The sequence below is a fragment of the Haplochromis burtoni genome, unplaced genomic scaffold (genome assembly GCF_018398535.1).
Source record: "Haplochromis burtoni strain Fernald_Lab_line unplaced genomic scaffold, NCSU_Asbu1 Contig_96, whole genome shotgun sequence".
NCBI classification, from domain to species: Eukaryota; Metazoa; Chordata; class Actinopteri; order Cichliformes; family Cichlidae; genus Haplochromis; species Haplochromis burtoni.
In genome coordinates, this window is record NW_024582457.1 from 246,229 (window position 1) to 253,044 (window position 6,816).

Sequence of the window (6,816 nt, forward strand, 5' to 3'; positions counted from 1 at the left end):
ATATATAGTGAGAATAATCTCACTGATCACTGTGTATCTCTGTGATGCCAGTAGTTATGACAAATCTACAATATTTTGGTGCCCTGAGAATTAGAACGAGCTTAGCGATCAGTAATGAAAGCTTTACTACAATATTTCTCTTATCAGTTATGACACCATGCATTATACTATACATAATTTTAAAAAATGTTGAAGGGTCTTTCTTTTTTAATATCTAGAATTTTAGGTGTCCCATAAATAAAATTGGATTTAATAAAATTATTTTTTTTCTACACATGAATTAATTATATAACTATATTACTGCCTTAATAATGATTGGTAAACAGGAATAATTATCCTATGTTATTAGTAAATAATTAATCCTGTAATTGTTGAATTAACTATCTATTTACCATTTAACAACAAAGGTCATTATGAAGTGTTTTGACATTTCTGTTTGTGTGTGTGTTGACATATTTGGTGTGAGTTAAAAACAGAAGTGTGGCTCCAGACTGAAAATATTTACCAGCTCATTCTGCACATTTTCACGCTTTAGTTTGGAATATGGAGCTTTTACCCTCCTTTCCAAATTACCCTCAGTCAAAACTGGAGAATGACAAGCAACACTGACCAGACCACTTTATTCTAATTTACAACAGGCAGTTTTCATAACACACCAGAAGGGGTTTCTTGACACTCTGTAATTCATGGTAATTCATGACGTTTCAGCTGCTTCACGCGACGTCTTCATGAATGCTGATCCAACTCTTACGCCAGCTCTCATTAGCTTCTCATACAACACTGAAGTCATTTGTGGCATCAATGCGACGCCGTGCCAACTCTCTGGTCAGTTCTGTCATAATAGCCCACCTCCCCCTCTGCGCAACAGACACTTGAAGTCGGTTTAAACATGACTAATATTCACAAACAATATTTTCCGTGGAGGACTGTGTGTGCGTGTCTTGTATGAGCGAGTATGCATTTGCGGTTTGGTAGTGGGTGTCTCTGCGTTCTCTGCTCCATCGTGGAAAAATACCGTCCGACAAAACAGTCTGTGGCTTTGTCTCGAGAAATTGAATGTCCTCGGTCGTGGCTAAATACACATCGTTATGTTCAGCACAAACACCTAACAAAAGAAGTGGTTTTGTCTCATGAGCCCGAGGGCTGCAACTTCAGCTGAGATTATGCACACAAACATGGAAGTAATATACAGAAGATGAGGCTGGAAAAAGTACGAGAAGCTTCATGTTTGTTACGTCTTTGCTATGGCGGCAGATGTTCTCGAATTCCCTGCTGGAAAACCGCGCGGGCCATGTGTTCCAAATGTGTTACGGCAGGGGGAGAAAATACAGTGTGCTGAAGTGTCTGACATCTAAACACTGACATGTTTAAGCAACGCAGAAAGACAAGAAAAGGCTTTTAGTGCAGGTTTCAGTGTGACTGCTTGGAGAGCTGGAGCCTTGCTTGACAGGCGGTGTAAATGATTGGTGGCAGTAATTCAGTTTGTGACACCTATTATGGGCCAATGAACAACTTAGCACCTCCACAGAGAAACTGACCTAAATTACTCTTGCTGATCATTCACTCCCATTCACTCATAATGTTCTTCCTCTGCACAGCTTAGCTATTTATTGAAAGGAGAGGGATGCTGTCTAAACATCTCAAGTGGAGTTTGTGAGAGCCACCTTCTAATTAATAACAAGCATAACTCGGTTTACGTAAGCTTAAGGTGAAATAATTACCTCTCCACAGGCAGCAGCACAGAGAGACTTTGAAGTCTGACCAGCGTTGGCTGGGAACTCTCCAACTTCGACGGTTGTGCAGCACTCCATTATGCATTAGCAGCAACCGAGAAGTGCTCTGTGCTTCACCTGACTCTAACTGGTGCTAACGCTTGCTGGCTAAAGCGCCTTCAACCATATAATTGCATGCAGTGTGAACATATGAGCTCTAAATGCATGTAACCCACAGAAATGAGGGGCGGGTTGACTGTGAAGCCATGCGATGTGCGCATCAGCACCTCAGACGAGCGGGCAGAATAAACAGGTGCACCGCCAAGTGTGGAATATATAAACGAGGAAATGGCAATCTATGTCTTTTCAAGTCCAATTACAACGACAGCTAAAGCCACAGCACCTGGTCTTGTTGAAGCTTTTTGTCCCCCTCCAATACAAGCACGCACGCACACACAGGCTGTTCTATGTGTTTATGAGTGAGGTATAATGGTAGCGGGGTGTGTAAGTGCTGCAGGTTATTTTGTATTTGGAGGTGAGGACATGGCAAATCAGACCACTTCACACATGAAAGGCAGGAGTAGGTTCATTTAATTCTCTGTGCCTCTCTTAGCCTGGATCTCGCTGTCCTTTTAGGGGGACTCCAGAGGCTAGTTAAAAGGTGTCTGATTCTCACCATGAATCTAATTAGATCTCTGACTGAGGTCTTAACATCTCCTTTGAAAAAAAAGAAGAAGAAGAAGAAGAAGAAAAAAGAAATGCATGGAGGAATAAGGTGCTAAAGCACATAGCCCCTCGCCTCCACTGCACCTTGGCCTGAGCTGTCCCCCTGCTCCCTCCTTTTCAAGAGAAAAACAAAGTCCTGCAGGCTAATGAAGTTTGTAATTAAGGAGATTCTGTCGGGCTGAATGAGTAATTAGGACGTAGTTTCTCAGGGGTGTTAATGGTGGTCAGGCTCAGTGGAGCATAGGCTGCATGTATGGCCAAAGAGAACACTCTTTCATACCTCACCAGCAAGCAGAAGGGGGGGAGACGTGAGCCCGTTTTCCCCTTGATTTAGACCTGTTGTCTCTCAGGGAGGGGGCTGTTTGGTGCACTGTAAGATGTGCAGTGTTATTTAAGATCAGTAGACTGAGTGGTTGAGGAGAAGCTGTCCTTCTTCCCTCCAGATCGTCACGTTCAGGCATGTCTATAGGAAACATGAGTGCATTCGCAGCCCAACTAATTTGCTATAGATTTCTGACGTATTGTGAAATCAGATATAATTTGAGGCAAATGGCTGCGGGACAGGACCACGCGCTGTTCCTGGTGAAGACATCTCCGTTCTAATTATCACATTTACTTCAGATTGGTTGACTGTGCTGCTGATAAAGAAAGTTCACCTGGCCTCAATTAACTATATTTATCTCAGATTATCCCTCCATGAGATTTCTGCTCTGGCGAAAAGATTAGCGTTATTAAGAGTCGCATATGCAGGATGAATACATTTTCAGACAAAGTGACATCTCTTAAGGATGAGAAATTAAATCAATGAAATGGGAATCAAAAGGAAGTTGCTGCTGCATGTACTCGGGATTCTTCAGCCGCCTTTTTTTTTTTCATAAAAATTTCTCCTGCTGTAATATCACAGCTTGCATGCGCAGATACGCTGTTTTCAAATTGAAAACTAAATTTAATAATTGTTTAATTCTTATCTGAAGTTATCTACAATCAAATTTGCTCACCAAAACAGAGAGGTGAGATTTACTTAAAGTGGTGATTTGGATTTGCAGTAATAGAGCACATTAGCGTGAGCACACTGAAGCCAGATCAGAGTGTTTACAAACTGACGTCTTTGACAGATACTGTAGAAGGAGTCTCACCAGAGGCTGATCTCTGGTTAACCTCTACATTCTCTAAAATCATTTACACAGTTTAAACTGGGAAACGTCCTGCTGTGAGGCACAACACCTGGGCTTTGAACCCGTGACCTCACATCTGAGTGCTCTCGCTGAAGCCCCCGCTGCCTCCCGGTCAGCTGGAGGATCAGCACGGACAGACAGACCCAGAACTCTTCATTTCCTGTTTCGCCTGCAACTACAAAAAAAAAAGCAAAGAAAAGAAAAAAGAAGCTACCTGTGTTACAGGTAACCAAAGCACGACCCTTGTGAGGACAAGCTATGTTTTCCCTGTGCTGTGGGTAAAAGGCCAGAAGGAAAACAGAAAGCGAACAATGTGGTCATTCCAGATATTTTTACGTATTCAAAGATAATAAAAGAGACTTTAAAGTAATATCGTTCCAGATTTTTCCACTTTATTGACATTTTTTGTTGCCTTAGAATTGCTCCCGTGGACCAAAAGGGGATAAGACAGATCTCAGTTGCAGACTCATTACAGGTTAAGTAGCGCAGGTGTTTGTCAGCTCCAGGCAGACCTACGTGGATGAGGCCTTCTCATGCAGGCTACTTCCTCACACATTAGTCTTCAACCAAATTACTCTGAGCGGAGGCTCTGCCCAGTCCATCCCTCATCGACCTCTCTCCCCTCTGCGCTGCAGGCAGGGCTGGAGATAAAAAAGCTGAAAACCGGCTCTAGGAATCCTAAATATTAGTGGTTGTAAATCAGCCCCCAGTGGCCTATGAATAGCAATTATCTTTTTTTGCACTAATAAATCCCCCTAGTCACAGATAAGATGGTTTCCTTCCCTAACCCGCAGTAAAAACAGCTAAGTATTGAGCAAGCAAAAATGGGAGGGGTACAGCAAATAAATGAGGGCTCTTTAGCAGTGGATTACACTCAGTCATAAGAGGGAAAAATGTAGTCTTTTGTAGTGGTGGTGCACAGCATATGAATCGAGAGGGGAAAAGGCGTATGATCACAGGACTTTAGGAATTCAGATGATATCAAGGAGCAAGCCTGAGCTCTTATCAGCCTTATCAATACCTGCTAAACATGATTCCCTTCAGTGCGCGCTGAGTTTCGGCTGGTGGAAGTGCTGAGATTTCCTGAAAATGTCACTGGAGGGGGAGGAGAGGGAACATAGTGAATGATTGTGAGGTTATACCAATCTGATAGGAATGCTCTTTGATTTTTATCTATAATCAGTGAGGATGGACAAGGTTTAGCCATTCTAGAGCGCTCTCGACTGATTCAGCTGAACATCCCTCAACCAGAACGCCAAACTAACTTCCTCTGTTGTTAGCACTGAGAATAAGTTCACAGTACCTCTGAACTCTACTGGGATTTCTAAGACCTTATGGTATTCATCTATAAAGGAGAAAAACACAGCAATCAGGAGCTTTTTCCTTGCCTCTTTACTCTATAAGGTGAATGAACCCTTATTCCATGTAAAGACTTAAGTTAACCTCATTAAGCTTGCTCACACACAAGACACATAATTATCCCTGAGAGGATAGCTGGTGCTAATACAAATTAGAAAGATAATTAAGCTACTGAGACTGGCCATTGCATCTCCCAGAGCATTGGACCCACAGAACCATTACGGTGAATTAGAGCCTTTGTTTACAGTCACAACAAGAGCCTTTTACCAGTGGCCATGTTTGTCAGAAGCCCCGTGTAACCTGGGTTCAAGTGCGCCTTGCTTGCTTTGGTTACTTGTGGCACATTAGTTTGGGAACACACCTCGCCCAGGTGTTTGCGCCTACCTGCAGAATTTAATGTGAATTCCTTTCTTTGCAGCGTCAACCACAACTCCACAACGCCCCACCTCACTGAAAGCAAAGACCCCTGAGAAAAAGTGCCTATGGGCACTCATAAAAATTCAATCTAAATGACAAACCACTTCTGAAGTGTGCAATGCGCCTGCTCCCCTCTGTAACAAGGCAGTTTAGTGCCCCGAAAAGTCATAGCAGCTACTTCAACGATACCTTAAATGCCTCCTCAAGATAGCAGTAAGCAGTTCTCTCTTTGCCTTTGCAAACTCTCACTCAAACAGGAATAATAAATCTGGCTGATTTCTACATTCCTCTTTAGATCATATGATACCCAAACAACCGGGTGAAAACTCAAACTGCTCCAGCGTGTGCACCACAAACATACATGAGCGCCGCTCAATCTGGTCTCTCCGCAGCATCGTGATTAGATCAGGGCTGAACTTTTTTGGTGAAAATATGTCAAGAGAAAAAGATAAGTACACACAGCTGGATGCATTTTAGACTGCAATTCTCTTTTGTCATAGGAAGAGCACACACTGTGGAGGGCCCAAATGAAAATGCCGTTGCATTTGAGTGAACCAAAGCAATTGTTTGTGCGTGTGGGGAGGGGGTTGTTCCACACACTCCAGCTATGCTTTAAAAATATAGCTCATAATGGTGAAAAAGTTTTTGGCCATGTACAGAGGCAAGTTTTCTTTTTCTTCCCTTTGGTGAGGGGAGTGTGGAGAAGAGGAGCACGCTGCTGGTTGTGTGCCAGCTCTGCCTCCTGTGGTTTCACGCATAACAACCTTGCATGTGCACAGCTCTAAGTAAAGCATTGATTTAAGAGGGTACTTCTTCTTTCCACAGCTTTAGCAAAACAAGCTCCTATGTTTGGATAGACCCTGTAAGCAGCTCACTGACCTGAGCAATGGGTCAGATTAAGTTGGACCCTCCCCACCACCGCCACCTTCACCCTTCCCTCCCTCCCCCTCTCCCTCCCTTCATCCTTGTCGGCCCAACGCAAAATGAGGAAAGGGAAAGTGCTCTTCAGGGCAGGCAGGCCTGCCAGCCAGGTCAAGGGAGTTGCTCAGGAAAACAGGAAACTGACAAGAGAGACAAATGACAGGTCTCACCCAACCACCCGCTGGTTAACCAGCTTGCTACAAAAGCTGATCATCCGTAATTGCTGCAAGACTTTAAAAAGCCTTTAAAATATCTGGTGAGATTTAATTAAAAAAATAGAAACTATTTTACTCCAGCAATTACCACAGCTCTATCCATTTCCCCATAACTAATTTCCAAAAGTCTACCACTAAGCTGTGGTTACCTAGCTCATTGTAGTCAGACTCATCCCAGTCCACATAAATCTGTAAATCTGTTACCACTGAAGCTCGTCTGGGACAAAGCTGGGATAATAACCTGTAAAGGAGGTCGTACAGTTGATCACGAACACAGCAAGCTCTCTATTA